The following is an 18502-nucleotide window of genomic DNA, read 5'->3' as shown; positions in this document are numbered from 1 at the left end:
GGGCAAAAAACGACCAAACGGTCCTAATACGTATATGTCATAATAAACATTATTCCATCATTGCATTGTAGGTACAGCTACACTTTGGGAAATAGCCGTTAACAGCTAATATCAAATTAGGTTTTTAGCTATTACTCAAGAAAGGGCTGGGCGTTTGTTTTGTAAAAATTGACAAAAATAATGTTAGTCGTTTTCCAAAAGCTGGCTAAGGAACTGGAGAATTATCAATTATTGTGATGCAAAATAATAGATGATCAAGTAAATAGTACTCACCAAGGATAAGTTTGGTTCCTTCTTCAGCGAAACTCCACCACAGTGATGCAAAGCGGTGAGCCGTCCGTACAAAAACTCGTCTACTGTCAATGAGCAATGATTTGCTGTAATACCGAAAAGTACAAGTCCAAACAGGAAGTGGCGGCCTCGCACTTTCACAAAGGCAGGTGCGCTCGCAGCTTCATTTGCATGCGCCTCTGCCATCTCTAAAACATGATGAATCACCTCAAAAAAAAGTTTGCTTTCCAATACCACCACAATGGTCAACATCGGATATGTTAATTGTATTTCTTTCAGTAATTCTCTCACATGCCACAAGAAGGCGTCTGCGTAACAATATTGGAACTCGTCCAGCACTAGCAGAGAATCATGGCTCTAAAATTTAGTGACCATCAGGGAGTCAAAACATTGGTAGCTATCTCAGTTGGTACCAAGTGAAACCTGGACAGGCTCCCAAATCGCTCATCTACTACACATCATCAAAATTCTCCAACACGCCATCTCGATTCAGCGGCACTCGATCCGGCTCTGACTACACTCTGACCATCAGTGATGTCCAGAGAGATGACCTGGCCGAATACTACTGTTTCGCCTACTACGGCAGTGGCAGGTCGACACGGTGACTCAGAGACGTACAAAAACCTCCTTGGACTTTTGAGAGAAGTGAAAGTGGTCTGTAGAAGGTGGCAAGTGAAAAGCAGAAGACAGAAGATTGCTCAACATAACCGGTCAGAATTCAAGTTTAATTCAAGACTATTTATGTCTATTCCACTATTTATTACAATATAACATGTAAAAAAATATCCTCATAAAAATACACATCACCACAAATTTTCTAGTGATGGTGGGGCTTTAGCTGTCACAACAGTAACATTGTGCCCGAGGGGGATTACAGGTTATTGGATTGGTGCCGAGTGACGTTGGCGGACATTGTTAAGAGAGACAAGTTCAGGACGGTGGTGGCAGCGTGACTGTCAGTATCATTTGACATAATTCTGTAGCATTCCCCAAGTTTTTATTCAGCTTCTTCGCCTTCACACGCAATTTCTACAGAAATTGCAAATTCTAGTTGTTTTTAATATAGTTCATACTATGAACTTCATAGTTTACCATTGTGTATTTTTCAGAAACCTTTTTTGGGGGGGGGATTTATACTTTGTACAGTCTTGGCGTCAGGTTTCGCACGTCGGCGCTTGCAACGAACATTTTCGATGACCCAAAATAAACATCTAAAAATGGTTCACACCATAATCTTACAACATCATTTAGAAAACCAACCAACTACTGTAACTTAAATTGAAATAAAATAATACACCTGGAGGCGGGGCTCGAAGGCGAGCGTCTGGTGGCCGGGCCTTCGCCCATGGGGCCCGGCCGGGCACAGCCCGAAAAGGAAACGTGGGTCCCCCTTCCCATGGGCTCACCACCTGTGGGAGGGGCCAAAGGAGTCGGGTGCAGTGCAAGCTGGGCGGCGGCCAAAGGCAGGGACCTTGGCGGTCTGATCCCCGGCTGCAGAAGCTGGCTCTTGGGACATGGAATGTCACCTCTCTGGCTGGAAAGGAGCCCGAGCTGGTGCGCGAGGCAGAAAAGTTCCAACTAGATATAGTCGGACTTGCCTCCACGCACAGTTTGGGTTCCGGTACAAGCCCTCTCGAGAGGGGCTGGACTCTCTTCCACTCTGGAGTTGCCCACGGTGAGAGGCGTCGAGCAGGTGTGGGTATACTTATTGCCCCCCGGCTGGGCGCCTGCACATTGGGGTTCACCCCGGTGAACGAGAGGGTAGCCTCCCTCCGCCTTCGGGTGGGGGGACGGGTCCTGACTGTTGTTTGTGTCTATGCACCAAACGGCAGCTCAGAGTACCCACCCTTCTTGGAGTCCCTGGAGGAAGTGCTGGAGAGCGCTCCTTCTGGGGACTCCATCGTTCTACTGGGTGACTTCAATGCTCACGTGGGCAATGATAGTGAGACCTGGAAGGGCGTGATTGGGAGGAACGGCCCCCCCGATCTAAACCCGAGCGGTGTTCTATTATTGGACTTCTGTGCTCGACACGGATTCTCTATAATGAACACCATGTTCAAGCATAAGGGTGTCCATGTGTGCACTTGGCACCAGGACACCCTAGGCCGCAGTTCGTTGATCGACTTTGTAGTCGTGTCATCGGATTTGCGGCCGCATGTTTTGGACACTCGGGCGAAGAGAGGGGCGGAGGTGTCAACTGATCACCACTTGGTGGTGGGTTGGCTCCGATGGTGGGGGAAGATGCCGGTCCGACCTGGCAGACCCAAACGCTCTGTGAGGGTCTGCTGGGAACGTCTGGCGGAATCCCCTGTCAGGAAGAGCTTCAACTCCCACCTCCGGCAGAGCTTTTCCCACGTCCCGGGGGAGGCGGGGGACATTGAGTCCGAGTGGACCTTGTTCCGCGCCTCCATTGTTGAGGCGGCCGACCGGAGCTGTGGCCGTAAGGTCATTGGTGCCTGTCGTGGCGGCAATCCCCAAACCCGCTGGTGGACACCGGCGGTAAGGAATGCCGTCAAGCTGAAGAACGTTTTGGCCTGCGGGACTCTGGAGGCAGCTGACAGGTACCGGATGGCCAAGCGGAACGCGGCTTCGGCGGTTGCTGAGGCAAAAACCCGGGCGTGGGAGGAGTTTGGCGAGGCCATGGAGAATGACTTCCGGACGGCTTCAAGGGAATTCTGGTCCACCATCCGGCGTCTCAGGAGGGGGAAGCAGTGCAACGTCAACACTGTTTACAGTGGAGATGGCGTGCTGCTGACCTCGACTCGGGACGTCGTGTGTCGGTGGGGAGAATACTTCGAAGACCTCCTCAATTCCACCTACACGCCTTCCATTGTGGAAGCAGGGCCTGGGGACTCTGAGGCGGACTCTCCAATCTCTGGGGTCGAAGTCACTGAGGTAGTTAAAAAACTCCTCGGTGGCAAGGCCCCGGGGGTGGATGAGATCCGCCCGGATTTCTTAAGGGCTCTGGATGTTGTGGGGCTGTCATGGCTGACACGTCTCTACAACATCGCGTGGACATCGGGGACAGTGCCTCTGGATTGGCAGACTGGGGTGGTGGTTCCCCTCTTTAAGAAGGGGGACCGGAGGGTGTGTTCCAATTACAGGGGAATTACACTCCTCAGCCTCCCTGGTAAGGTCTATTCAGGGGTGCTGGAGAGGAGGGTCCGTTGGGAGGTCGAACCTCGGATTCAGGAGGAACAGTGTGGCTTTCGTCCTGGCCGTGGAACAGTGGACCAGCTCTTCACCCTCAGCAGGATCCTCGAGGGTGCATGGGAGTTCGCCCAACCAGTCCACATGTGTTTTGTGGACTTGGAGAAGGCGTTCGACCGTGTCCCTCGGGAGGTTCTGTGGGGGGTGCTTCGGGAGTACGGGGTACCGAGCCAACTGATAAGGGCGGTTCGGTCCCTGTATCACCGATGCCAGAGTTTGGTCCGCATTTCCGGCAGTAAGTCGGATTCGTTCCCAGTGAGGGTTGGACTCCGCCAAGGCTGCCCTATGTCACCGATTCTGTTCATAATTTTTATGGACAGAATTTCTAGGCGCGGCCGAGGCGTTGAGGGTGTCCGGTTTGGGGACCTCAGCATCGCGTCTCTGCTTTTTGCAGATGACGTGGTGCTGTTGGCTTCTTCAGGCCGTGATCTCCAGCTCTCACTGGAGCGGTTCGCAGCCGAGTGTGAAGCGGTCGGGATGAGGGTCAGCACCTCCAAATCCGAGTCCATGGTCCTCGATCGGAAAAGGGTGGAATGCCCTCTCCGGATCGGGGATGAGATCCTGCCCCAAGTGGAGGAGTTTAAGTATCTTGGGGTCTTGTTCACGAGTGAGGGGAGGATGGAGCGCGAGATCGACAGGCGGATCGGTGCAGCGTCGGCAGTAATGCGGACTCTGTACCGGTCCATCGTGGTAAAGAGAGAGCTGAGCCAAAAGGCAAAGCTCTCAATTTACCGGTCGATTTACGCTCCTACCCTCACCTATGGTCACGAGCTATGGGTCGTGACCGAAAGAACGAGATCCCGGATACAAGCGGCCGAAATGAGTTTTCTCCGCAGGATGTCCGGGCTCTCCCTTAGAGATAGGGTGAGAAGTTCGGTCATCCGGGAGAGACTCGGAGTAGAGTCGCTACTCTTCCACGTTGAGAGGAGCCAGATGAGGTGGCTCGGGCATCTCATCAGGATGCCTCCTGGACACCTCCCTGGGGAGGTGTTCCGGGCATGTCCCACCGGTAGGAGACCCCGGGGACGACACAGGACGCGCTGGAGAGACTATGTCTCTCAGCTGGCCTGGGAACGCCTTGGGATCCCCCGGGATGAGCTAGATGAAGTGGCTGGGGAGAGGGAAGTCTGGGAGTCCCTCCTGAAGCTGCTGCCCCCGCGACCCGACCCCGGATAAGCGGAAGAAGATGGATGGATGGATGGATGGATAATACACGAGAAGAAGAACAGAAGGATGAAAGCGCCACATCTGGTTCTGGAACCATGGCAACTCACACAGCTGAACTCACTGTTTGTGCATCTTGTGAATTTTGTCAGGATTCCTAAAAGGTTGCAAACAGTTTCTTACGATAAGAAAATATGTTGACGCCTATTAAAATGCAAAAGTCTTGTGAACGTCTTCGTGAATACGAATGAACCCTACCGAACAATCGACATTCAGGACGTGCGCAACCAAGGCCGGCTCTACGCAGGGGCAAGAGGGGGCGTTGCCCCCTCAAACAGATGTCCTGCCCCCTCGAATCAAACTTTTAGAAGTGAAAAATCCGCTGATAGAAACACACGTTAATCAGCCCCCTCTCTTCTCTCATGTCGGTGCAGTGTGTCCTCCCTCACACAGCCTGCTGTCAGGACTCCCCGCCCGCCCCTACGTGAACATCCAATCACTGTGAGTATGCAAATGAGGCAAGACGCAGCCAGAGAGTGTCAGGTTACAGTCAGCGCGGTAGGAGTTGGAAGAAGCAGTAAAAACTCCACCAAACTCGTCGTAATGACCCGTGATATATGTTATATCCTTACTATTTTCCAGGTTCTTAGATAGCAAGAATAGGTCGGACAACGACGTGAAGGATAACTGCTTTATTCCTTACTTACAGTGCGTTCACAGGGCGTACCACAACAACACAGAATGCCCATCCCACTTCCGGGGTTTTTCTACTACGGAATTTGAGTTAGCCCAAAATACACAACATCTCCTCCCCTCTTACAATGAACGTGCTATATGCATGAACAACATAGTCTTATGCACCTATAACTTGGCATCTTCAAGATCTATCAATAACTACCATTAAACAATTATCATATATGGTCCAGACAATTATGACAATAATATTCCCATGAAACTTTAACTTTGGGTGAGGGTGGACTACCTCGAATTATACCCATGGGAATATTCTGCATCCCCATAACTCGGGTCATCCAAAAACCTATAAGTCCAGGCGTGCAGGAGCTCGCCGCTCTCTGGTAGGATATCTCCTATCCGGAGGCACAGTATTAGCACTATAGTCGTCCAATGGTGAACTCGTTGCAGGGGCTTCTGCAAAGGATGATGTCTCAGTCTCTGTTTCGGTCAAATCCTCAGCTGGGACTGTTGGCGCTGGCGCGGTTGAGTCCTGCATTTGTGAGGGTATGTGAACCGGTGTTTTGACATTGGCAGGGCCATCAGGGAAATCTTTGAGGGACAGCTCCGCTGGCACTAACGGAGTCTGTAGGAGTTGATCAACATGTCTCCTCCATACACTATCAGACGTTTGGACAGTATAGGATACTGGTCCAGTTTGCGCAATAACAGTGGCAGGAATCCACTTTGGTTCGCCACGGTAGTTCCTTGCCTGCACAGATTCTCCTGGTTTGAAACCTCTTTCCTTGCCCTTCTGTTCTCTGCACCTAACCTGTTTTTCCTGTTGACATTGGACAATGTCCTTCACTGCTGAGGGCTTCAAGAGGTCAAACGTGATGCGCAGGTCTCTCTTTAGCATCAGACTAGCAGGAGATGTTTTGGTGGTTGCATGTGGACTGTTGCGGTATGTTAGTAGAAAGTTGTGCAGTCTCTGATGTAGCGTTCCTTGTCCTTGTGATGTTTTCAAGGCACGTTTCATTGTTTGAACAAACCTCTCAGCAAGCCCATAACTAATAATTAACGACAACTCAAATAATAGTTAAGATAACATTCATATTATATGTCCCCCCCCCCCCCCCCCCCCCCCCCCCTGAGAGATTGCCACCTTATTGTGGTCAGGGGGTTTGCGTGCCTCAGTGACCCTAAGAGCAATACCAGCAGAAGCTTTAATCTTCAGGTGGGACACCCAAGCTGGACAGGTCTTAGTGTAGAGGCCTGACAGAGTGCAATCCACTTCTCCAGGTTGAGATCTGGACACACAGCTAACAACTGCCGTGAAGAAAACACTAACGGTGTTAAAAATGTGTAAAAAAAAAAAAAAAAAAGAACATGCCCCCTTCACATTTCTGACTGCCCCCTCTTACGTGCATTCCTAGAACCGGCCCTGTGCGCAACCCTCGCTACTTTTTGCTGCTCAAGTTAACCCTTGCAAAAAGTGCTTTTAAAATAGTTTGTATGACAAATGGAAGGACACAATGACTAGAGATCAGGAGACAAACATCTTAAAAGCTGGATTTTAATGATATTATTAGAAGAAATTAGGGCTTACTGGTGACTGATGTTTTCTAAGCATGTTATGCATGTTATGAGTGGCTTAGTTATTGCCCAAATAAGGGAGTGGTAAAAGAAGTTAGAACATGGCTTCTTTTCTCTTCCTTAACCAGCCTAGCCTCAATTTCTGGCCAATGACCCATCCACCCAGGGAATGGCAGGTAATCCGTTGAACAAAACCAAATAAATTAATGGATGAAAAAGCTCGTTGCTAAAAGTGAAACTAAAGCAAACGGAAGTTTAATATAGTTAGCAAAGGTTATTTCGAGCGTACGCTATGCAGTTTATCTACAGCACTGTCAATACAATACACTTTAAAAGGTATTTGGAACAAAACGAATGTCATGTTATGATTGTTATCCCCACCTAGAAGTATAAATAAACAGCATTGCTGATAGAGCAGAGCAATACTTTGAAAATACAACAATATTGCCATTTGAAAAATACCATTGCAGCTGTTCATTGCAATACCACGTATACTAGTGTACTTAATAATACTTTTGATATGCTACTGCAACTTCCACTGTCTTCTTCATAGTAATATGGTATAGGTTAGAGTTCATCTTTCTCTTCTCCTTGGCAATAGCATGATGCTCTCTGGCTGTTCATGTAGGGTCTGCAGCCCAGAGTCCACACTGTGTTGAACAAAGTGTCTGCCACCGTTTCACATGATGATGAGAGAAAGTAACGGACAAGAGTGGAAGTCAGTCTTTCCAGCAGAATTATCAACAGTACCTGCCAGAAAACACTGGATTTTTAAACTCATTACTGGGCCTTAATGGTGATTCAGTAGGCTGTTTTACTCTTGTTTTGTTAAGCAGTGGGTAATAATCCTGAAAAAAACAAATACCGTTCCCCTCATTTATGGATTAAAAAAACAACAACTCTTGAGCACAAATTGTTTGTCAACTTATTGAAAGCATTTAAAAGGTTCTCAATTTTCCAAAAGCAACTCATTTATTGGATTGCTCTGATTTAACCATCAGTGACTTACAAAGAAATAGAAATGTTAGACAACATTCAGCAACTTAGATTTAAGAGAAGCCAGTTTTTTGTGTGTTTTTTTTTACAATGCAACAAATGGTCCTCAAACATTCAACAAGGTGAGAATTGTATGAGGAAATGGTATGTAGAGAGGATACCAACCTTCAACTTTGGACACGAAACCAAGGCTCTTCTTGAGGTCGGTACAGATGCTGTGGAGGCACCAGCGGAACTTGGAGTCACAACGGTACTTGTTTGAGCCACAGGTATCATATCACATGTCCAGCTGGTTGCAGCACCTGGTCATGGCGGGGATTCCCATATCCATCTAGGGCACAAACTTTTTAACTTGATAAAAATTATAGGTTGGCACTGTATAGATATTACAGTATATAATTGTGACATTTTTTGGTGGGGTGCTGTGAGAATTTTCCACTGTAAAGTGATAACCCTCACATTCCTTTCACAGAAGCAACGTAACTGGACACAGGCAAGCAAGCCTGATTTGGACACCCAAGATTATTCCAAGATGTTTGACTATCACGTCCAGCTCACTGACCACAAGAATAAAAGGGCTGGCTTCACCAAGGGGTCAGCATATAACTGTGCCAATCAGGTCAGTTACAGTGGCCCCAAATTTCAAACAAACCACAATGGCAACCGGCAACAACAGAGAAAACAGACCAAGCAGCAGAAAGGTCGACAGCAGAAGCGAGGGCAGCCATAAAATGGAGGGGGACGCCATCAGACAAAAAGTTCAAGGAAACCTGCAGACAGAACATGTTAGGGTGGTGCTCACTCTAACTCATTTTGCAAGAACCACACGGGAGACAAGTACGTAAGTCCTTTTAAACACCTGCAGGTGGAGAGTCCATTCGTCGCTGTGCGTACAGCGATGATCGAATGAGGTCTGACTCAGGCCTCTTGCAGGAGCATTTTTATTGAGAGAAACAGGGTGGGGGTGTGAGTGGGGCTGAGAGTGGGGGTGAGAGTGGGCAGGATGGGGTTGAAGCCCCTGGCCTGCTGATCAAAGCATAGCAGGGGGTCTTTTACGACGTTGTTTAAACAAAGCAACTTTGATTGCTTCCTCTGCAGCTAGTCAATCAGTTCAAAAGATCTTAGGACTTTGTTCTACTACTTTTGTTAAGACAGGACAAGCTAGGTTAATTATTACAGGTTACATTCCAACATAATCATACGATCAAGATAATCTGTAAACCCTAACAACATCTCTCTTGTCTAATGCGGTATCTCCCGACCAGAGTTGGGGTATTAAAGATTAAAGATTAAAAGATTAAAGTCCCAATGTTTGTCACACACACATCTGGGTGTGGTGAAATTTGTCCTCTGCATTTAACCCATCCCCATGTAATTTCAATCCATCCCCTGGGGGAGAGGGGAGCAGTGAGCAGCAGCGGTGCCGCGCTCGGGAATCATTTGGTGATCTAACCCCCCAATTCCAACCCTTAATGCTGAGTGCCAAGCAGGGAGGCAATGGGTCCCATTTTTATAGTCTTTGGTATGACCCGGCCGCAACCCACAACCTTCCAGTCTCAGGGCGGACACTCTACCACTAGGCCACTGAGCTGGGTATGACGGCACATTGAATGGTCTGTTCTGCTACGGACATTGATGCGATGGCTAAAAGGTTCAGGGGACCACTCGCCATAAAAGCTTGGCGACCATTGGCCTAGTGAATCGACGGCGCCTTACAATGCCCAGAACAATACAACACAAGGATTCAGTTATCAGGGATCCATTGCAACATGATTCTGGGTTGTCCTCAGTGTGTCTTGACAGTTTGGTCGAGGCGGACAAGCGCATCGCCGACTCAGCGTTTGAAGCCTCCTCCTCTATGAGCGACACCAGCCCAGAGAAAGCTTTTTCAAATCTTAATTGAATGGCGGTCTCATCACTTTTTATCTTTCCATTTTTTGTCATTTGAAGTTGTTCTCTTCTCTCTTGTGAAGCTTTCAACCACACTCTAGCACAGGGGTGGGCAAACCTTTTGACTCGCGGGCCGAACTGGCTTCTAAATTTGGACCGGAGGGCCGAACCAGGAGCAGATGGACGTAGTGTTTGTGTGAAGTAATATAAGCGACCTGTAAAGGTCATTGCATAAAAGATTTTGGCCTTTAGTAGGTAGTAAAGCATGGATATTCCAAACAAGTTTTTTGAAAACAAATGCATTTATTAACAGCATTAAGAAAATAATAATAATAATTCACTAAAAAACTGCTATCAGTGATTCTCATAAAATACGACACTGTTATTATGAATAACAGTCTCCATCACTTCAGTGCCTGCAGGTCAGATTAATGAAAGATTTTTATCTTATGAGATCACATCAAACGGCAAACATTCTGACCAAATATATCATCTTGAAGAATCGGTGAAAGCATACATCCAAATAAAGTAATCAAAACGGCAACACGGTGAGGGGTATCTGAACATCAGAGCAGAGTTTTAACTCACAAACACCTGGTAACAGAGGTGAGGAAACGGGAAACACTTCCTTAAAGTAAGCCTTAAGAACTTTACAGGTTAAGATTAGTCGCAAACAGGTGGTGCATCAATGTCCTTGAGCATCCTGCATTGTTTGAAAATGAGAATGGTCGCTAGTTTCAATCCCTGCTATGTGTACAAATCATATTCAAAATGCAAACTTGAGAGCCTCCCCTTCATTTTCAGTGGGAACAGTGTTGTTGGTCTCCCTTTTTTGCTAGTGCGTCATAGTCTGGAGTAAAATTTGTTGTGGCAATTCTTAGGAGAGATCCGAGGTGTTGGTCCGTTTACCTCGATCTGTGACGGGTTGATGTTGATGTGGCTGAACGTCACGTCGCGTACGTCGAGCCAAATTGGCCACTCTTTTTTAAACACTCGGCACTGTGTCCACCTTGCTTTTCCTTGAGCGACTCATTTTAATAGAAGGATTCCAGGGGAAGGTTTGTGGGTGGCTTTAGCGTAAAACTGTATCTGAAAGCTCAGCGCGCGAATTACAAGAATGCTGTCGTCACAGCCCACGCTCTAAATTCGGGACTGATACAAATAGAGCGCGAGTGCGCCATGTCCGTACTACTGAGTACGTACACGCACTTGCGAGTGTGCACCGAGCTTTCTGACACGGCTTCCGGTAGTAAATGCGCAGGCGAGCGGTTCCCCATCTACTGGGGAAACGCAGTCATTGCATGCAAAATGACCAAAAAAATGTTTAATAATACAATTTATTCAGGGTTGGCGGGCCGGATTAAACGGTCCCGTGGGCCGGATGTGGCCCGCGGGCCGTAGTTTGCCCACCCCTGCTCTAGCACAAGTCAATCCTCCCTCTTTCTCAATCCGTTTGGCGTCCTAGCCACACTCTCCTCCAAAAGTTCTACCACAACGTTCCACATTTCAACTTTCAACTTTCCTTGTACTCCATACTTTTTCTTCCCCTTCGGCATGTATTGCATACAATTAAGAAATCTACTCGCCATGTACTTCTCATCTCCTTCAAGAGCTAGAGATTTATCATTATTTCCCATCTTAATTTTGGAAGTTTTAGTTTTTCCAATGTTTTCCAAACACTTTGGCAAACACTTTGACTTGATCCAGACAGGTGAAGTCAAACTAGCCAGTGGTGAGTACATTCTCTACTCTGGACATGCAGAGGAAGCGGCACCACACACAGAAGGAGTGGCACTCATGCTCTCCAAAGAAGCACAACAGGCCCTCATCGGTTGGGAGCCCATCAGCTCAAGAATTATCACTGCAAGATTCCATAACCACCCATAAAAGAATCAACCTTCAAATCATACAGTGCTATGGACCTACCAACAATGCAGAGGAGGAAATGAGGGATAACTTCTATAACCAACTACAACATCTACGCCAGTCCAGGAAGGAAAAAGACCTAACCTTACTCATGGGTGACATTAATGCCAAGATGGGAAACAACAACAATGGATACGAACTGGCCATGGGAAGACATGGACTTGGCACCATGAACGAAAATGGGGAAAGATTTTCAGACATATGTGCTGACACCAACCTGGTCATAGGAGGCACCATATTCCCCCATAAACACGTTGATAAAACCACCTGGATATCTCCCGACCACACTACCGAAAACCAGATTGACCACATATGCATCAACCGGAAGTTCAGACGGTCTCTCCTGGATGTGAGAGTAAAGAGGGGGGCAGACGCTGGATCAGACCACCACCTACTGGCTGCAAAACTCCAACTCAAGCTAAAGCGCCGCAATACCCCTTCTGGGAACAGAACAAAGTACAACATCCAGCTCTTCCAAGACATTGGAACAACTGAGCTGTATAAAACCACCCTTCAGAACGGGTTTCAAGCCCTGCAAGAACAACCAGTGAAGGAGTACTGGAACAGCCTGAAAAGTGTATGGAAGGAGACTGTTGGATTTGGTCCACAATTTGGGAAGCGCGCTATCCGCGCCTCATGGCAAAAGCCATAGCCAATCACCTGTTATCCAATGTACTCACCGCGTGCTCGTTTTATTTCGTCAGTTTTAGGAAAAGGCTAAGACACTGAAACAAAATTTAGACTTACACAGGTTGGTTGAGTTCAATCACAATTCTTGTTAAGAAAGCTCTGTTTTCAGGAAAGTACAATACAGCGCTGGGCCTTTCGTGCGACCATGCTCAAAAGCAGAAAGTCTCCATTCAGAAAAGGCAACGTTCAAGGTTCTTTGGTCATCTTATATTCAGTTGCACATGCCAGTGTGGGCCGAGTTTGATGGGTGATGGATGAGTCAGGGGGTGTGGTAAGTTCACAGGAGAGTTTGATTCCATGGGAGTGGGTGCTGGTTCGGTGAGAGCTGGTTCCGTGGGGTTGGGTAATGATTACGGGTGATTCGGTGTGTGTGGGGGCTGTAGTTTTCCATCCCGTCTTTCGGCCTTGGCGATCACCTTTGGCCGGGTTCTTGGTTGGTTTCCTCCTGCCCCTCTTCTTTTGGCACCTCTACCGGTTTTATCTCCAAGTGTCCTTCCTGTAAACCATTTTTGCACATACATCCACTTCGCCTCCTGTCGCACACCGCCCATTCATCATTCTTTCAATTGTCTCATTTTGTACGGGATTATGTGAGCTTTTGGCTGTGATTATGTGAGCTTTTGGCTGTGACATCATCAATTTATTAATGTTCCCTGACTATGCAAAGTTTGTACTCACCACCAGAGTGGTGCTCACTCTAACTTATTTTTGCAAGAACCACACGCGAGACAGTATGCCCTTTTTCAGTACTTGCAAATGGAGAGTCATTCGTCGCTGTGCGTACAGCGATGCTCGAATGAGGTCTGACTCAGGCCTTTTGCAAGAGCATTTTTATTGAGAGAAACAGGGTGGGGGTGAGAGTTAAAAAAGTTAAAGTCCCAATGATCGTCACACACACATCTGGGTGTGGTGAAATTTGTCCTCTGCATTTAACCCATCCCCATGTGATTTTGATCCATCCCCTGGGGGAGAGGGGAGCAGTGAGCAGCAGCGGTGCCGCGCTCGGGAATCATTTGGTGATTTAACCCCCCAATTCCAACCCTTAATGCTGAGTGCCAAGCAGGGAGGCAATGGGTCCCATTTTTATAGTCTTTAGTATGACCCGGCCGGGGTTTGAATCCACAACCTTCCAGTCTCAGGGCGGACACTCTACCACTAGGCCACTGAGCTGGGTATGGCGGCACATTGAATGGTCTGTTCTGCTACGGACGTTGATGCGATGGCTAAAAGGTTCAGGGGACCACTCGCCATAAAAGCTTGGCGACCATTGGCCTAGTGAATCGACGGCGCCTAACAATGCCCAGAAGAATACAACACAAGGATTCAGTTATCAGGGATCCATTGCAACATGATTCTGGGTTGTCCTCAGTGTGTCTTGACAGTTTGGTCGAGGCGGACAAGCGCATCGCCGACTCAGCGTTTGAAGCCTCCTCCTCTATGAGCGACACCAGCCCAGAGAAAGCTTTTTCAAATCTTAATTGAATGGCGGTCTCATCACTTTTTATCTTTCCATTTTTTGTCATTTGAAGTTGTTCTCTTCTCTCTTGTGAAGCTTTCAACCACACTCTAGCACAGGGGTGGGCAAACCTTTTGACTCGCGGGCCGAACTGGCTTCTAAATTTGGACCGGAGGGCCGAACCAGGAGCAGATGGACGTAGTGTTTGTGTGAAGTAATATAAGCGACCTGTAAAGGTCATTGCATAAAAGATTTTGGCCTTTAGTAGGTAGTAAAGCATGGATATTCCAAACAAGTTTTTTGAAAACAAATGCATTTATTAACAGCATTAAAAAAATAATAATAATAATTCACTAAAAAACTGCTATCAGTGATTCTCATAAAATACGACACTGTTATTATGAATAACAGTCTCCATCACTTCAGTGCCTGCAGGTCAGATTAATGAAAGATTTTTATCTTATGAGATCACATCAAACGGCAAACATTCTGACCAAATATATCATCTTGAAGAATCGGTGAAAGCATACATCCAAATAAAGTAATCAAAACGGCAACACGGTGAGGGGTATCTGAACATCAGAGCAGAGTTTTAACTCACAAACACCTGGTAACAGAGGTGAGGAAACGGGAAACACTTCCTTAAAGTAAGCCTTAAGAACTTTACAGGTTAAGATTAGTCGCAAACAGGTGGTGCATCAATGTCCTTGAGCATCCTGCATTGTTTGAAAATGAGAATGGTCGCTAGTTTCAATCCCTGCTATGTGTACAAATCATATTCAAAATGCATTTTTTTACAACAAACTTGAGAGCCTCCCCTTCATTTTCAGTGGGAACAGTGTTGGTCTCCCTTTTTTGCTAGTGCGTCATAGTCTGGAGTAAAATTTGTTGTGGCAATTCTTAGGAGAGATCCGAGGTGTTGGTCCGTTTACCTCGATCTGTGACGGGTTGATGTTGATGTGGCTGAACGTCACGTCGCGTACGTCGAGCCAAATTGGCCACTCTTTTTTAAACACTCGGCACTGTGTCCACCTTGCTTTTCCTTGAGCGACTCATTTTAATAGAAGGATTCCAGGGGAAGGTTTGTGGGTGGCTTTAGCGTAAAACTGTATCTGAAAGCTCAGCGCGCGAATTACAAGAATGCTGTCGTCACAGCCCACGCTCTAAATTCGGGACTGATACAAATAGAGCGCGAGTGCGCCATGTCCGTACTACTGAGTACGTACACGCACTTGCGAGTGTGCACCGAGCTTTCTGACACGGCTTCCGGTAGTAAATGCGCAGGCGAGCGGTTCCCCATCTACTGGGGAAACGCAATCATTGCATGCAAAATGACCAAAAAAAATGTTTAATAATACAATTTATTCAGGGTTGGCGGGCCAGATTAAACGGTCCCGTGGGCCGGATGTGGCCCGCGGGCCGTAGTTTGCCCACCCCTGCTCTAGCACAAGTCAATCCTCCCTCTTTCTCAATCCGTTTGGCGTCCTAGCCACACTCTCCTCCAAAAGTTCTACCACAACGTTCCACATTTCAACTTTCCTTGTACTCCATACTTTTTCTTCCCCTTCGGCATGTATTGCATACAATTAAGAAATCTACTCGCCATGTACTTCTCATCTCCTTCAAGAGCTAGAGATTTATCATTATTTCCCATCTTAATTTTAGAAGTTTTAGTTTTTCCAATGTTTTTTTTCATTTTTGTTTTTCTTTGAGGATCCTCAATGCAGGTTTAAATTGACCTTTCAACAAATTCTCTTTGCAGTTAAATTATCCTACCAGTCACACTCTCAACCACACAAATTGCTTATCCCTGCCTACGCGAAGTCCTCTTTTTTTTTTAAAAAAAGAGCTGCTTCATCCGGAGAGGGGACTCTACAACACCCCTTCCTTCCCTGGGAACTAAAGACAACAGTCCTGTTACCCAGCCCTGCCAACGCGAAGTTGTACTCTTTAGAACAGTGGTTGTCAAATGAGGGTACACTGAGGTACTCTAGGGGGTACGTGAGATTTTACAAAAATATATAAAACAGTTTGAGAACCACTGCTCCAGAAGAGCCACTTTATCCGGAGAGGGACTCTACAACACCTCCTCCTTCCACAAGACTTAAAATCTTCTGTCCTGTCTATTTTGTTTTCCTGTGCACTTTTACTTGTACGCGTTTCACAACAACACAATCACACAACTTTAGGGCTTTAACTTACTAGTCCCCTGGTTCGTTGCACTGCCGGATCCCGTCAATCCACCTCTGTCAGACGAAGGCAGACCTAAGATGCTGGCCCAGTGAAGAATTCTCATCCCAGGACTTTCTTTTCCAGGTCCTCCTAATGGACACTGGCTTGTCGACAATGCAGCACGTCCTCCTCCGTCAGCCAGATGGCGGGTATGAGGGATCCGGGTCACGGCACCAAAATGTTAGGGTGGTGCTCACTCTGACTTATTTTGCAAGAACCACACGGGAGACAAGTAAGTCCTTTTAAACACCTGCAGGTGGAGAGTCCATTCGTCGCTGTGCGTACAGCGATGATTGAATGAGGTCTGACTCAGGCCTCTTGCAGGAGCATTTTTATTGAGAGAAACAGGGTGGGGGTAAGAGTGGGGCTGAGAGTGGGGGTGAGAGTGGGCAGGATGGGGTTGAAGCCCCTGGCCTGCTGATCAAAGCATAGCAGGGGGTCTTTTACGACGTTGTGTAAACAAAGCAACTTTGATTGCTTCTGCAGCTAGTCAATCAGTTCAAAAGATCTTAGCACTTTGTTCTACTACTTTTGTTAAGACAGGACAAGCTAGGTTAATTAACAGGTTACATTCAGAACACCTCAGATGTCATCACCCTCAGCACAGGCTCCCCTCAGGGCTGCGTCCTGAGCCCCCTGCCGTTCACCCTGATGACACACGACTGCGTCCCCAGGTTCACCACCAATCACATCGTGAAGTTTGCAGACGACACAACGGTGGTGGGCCTCATCAGTGACAACAACGACCTGGACTACAGAGAGGAGGTGGAGCAGTTGGTGGGCTGGTGCAGAGACAATAGCCTGATCCTGAATGTGGAGAAGACGAAGGAGATCATCGTCGACTTCAGGAAAAACCAGCCTCACCATGCTCCACTGATCATCAACAGCTCAGCTGTGGAGGTGGTCAGCAGCACTAAATTCCTGGGGGTCCACATCACAGACGACCTCACCTGGACTGTGAACACCACGACACTGGTCAAGAGGGCACAGAAGCGCTTGTACTTCCTGCGGAGGATGAGGAGAGTCCACCTGCCCCCACCCATCATGAGGACGTTCTACAGAAGCACCATAGAGCGCATTCTGACAAGCTGTCTCTCGGTGTGGTGTGGAGGTTGCAGCGCCTCCGATTGGAAGAACGTGAGGAGAGTGGTGAGGACAGCAGAGAGGATCATCGGGGCTCCTCTTCCCTCCATTCAGGACATGTCATCCCAGCGCTGCGTGTCCCGAGCCCGTAACATTATCAGTGACCCATCACACCCCCACCATGGACTGTTCTCCCTGCTGCCCTCTGGGAAGAGGTTTCGCAGCATCCGCTGCAGGTCCACCAGGTTCTGCAATAGCTTTTTCCCTGCTGTCGTCAGACTGTTGAACATTCAAACTGCTGAACTCTAAACTGGTCTCTGCATCACACATACACAGAATCTGTACATTATCATACTACAACCACTATCTCGCACTGCCAACCTTGCTGAACCTTTATAATCCATGTTAATTTAAAAGTACGCAACCTGGGTTAGCATTCCTCTGCACACTTTGTAAATACTGTTTTGTTTCCTGCACTGTTACATACTTTATCACTGCTGCACTTTATTCTTATCTTATTTTATTTTATATTTTTATATAGAATGTTACTTTTACTCAACCGCAATATCACTACATTGTTGAAAGCTGTATGCAACGAAATTTCGTTTTGTATGCACCTTGTGTAGACAAAATGACAATAAAGTTTGTCTAAGTCTAAGTCTAAGTCTAACATTCCAACATAATCATACGCTCAAGATAATCTGTAAACCCTAACAGAACAGAATGCAGAAATCATATACAGAACAGAATTAAGACTCGGGTGAGATTTATAATTGTGACGGATTCAAGTGGCTGAATTTACTGCCATTCTTAAAGTTCTTTCTCTTTTTAGCCAGTCAAATATTTCACAGAAGAGTTTAAGGAACAGAATATTTTGTTGGTGAATGAACAAATGGTTTGCCGACATTTTCTTCATGGAAAGTGCATCAAGGTGTGCGATGTACTGGAAACTGGTATCCAACAAAACTTCAGTATGTAAGGTGTTGATAATTTGCTGTATTCTCTTCCTCTTGTTGCAGGGTGACAACTGTCAAATGCAACACATTGAGCCTGAGAACAATCTCGTCAAAACGCGTTGCAAGTATTACATGCAGGGAGCCTGCATGAAAGGGGAAAAATGCCCATTTATGCACAATATCCTTTGCTTTAGCCAAAACAAAGTCATAGTGGACTCCACTACAAGGTAAAAGGACGCTTCGGTAAAATGTAGCTACACAGACCTGCTGTTTGGGTCAAGTTTCACTTTAGGGTAGAGGCCAAAGTGTTTCCGTTTTAATATTTTCCTTAACAGCTATA

General features: G+C 47.0%; 1 protein-coding gene and 2 long non-coding RNA genes across 3 annotated transcripts in view; 2 read left to right on the top strand and 1 right to left on the bottom strand.

The window, feature by feature from the left end:
- The window catches only part of LOC119122085 (C-type mannose receptor 2-like), a 184243-nt gene that overhangs the window by 96353 nt on the left and 69388 nt on the right, over positions 1-18502 (bottom strand). The window lies entirely within an intron of this gene.
- On the top strand, positions 4774-7125 carry LOC119128381. Its single transcript, XR_005098994.1, has 3 exons — positions 4774-4861; positions 6314-6316; positions 6888-7125. It is a non-coding gene; the product is annotated as an uncharacterized LOC119128381 (long non-coding RNA).
- LOC119128372 lies at positions 17927-18305 on the top strand. Its single transcript, XR_005098992.1, has 3 exons — positions 17927-17966; positions 18039-18137; positions 18226-18305. It is a non-coding gene; the product is annotated as an uncharacterized LOC119128372 (long non-coding RNA).

The sequence above is a fragment of the Syngnathus acus genome, chromosome 1 (genome assembly GCF_901709675.1).
Source record: "Syngnathus acus chromosome 1, fSynAcu1.2, whole genome shotgun sequence".
NCBI lineage: Eukaryota > Metazoa > Chordata > Actinopteri > Syngnathiformes > Syngnathidae > Syngnathus > Syngnathus acus.
Note: the sequence above shows the minus strand (reverse complement) of the source record. Positions and strands in the feature narration are given on the sequence as shown.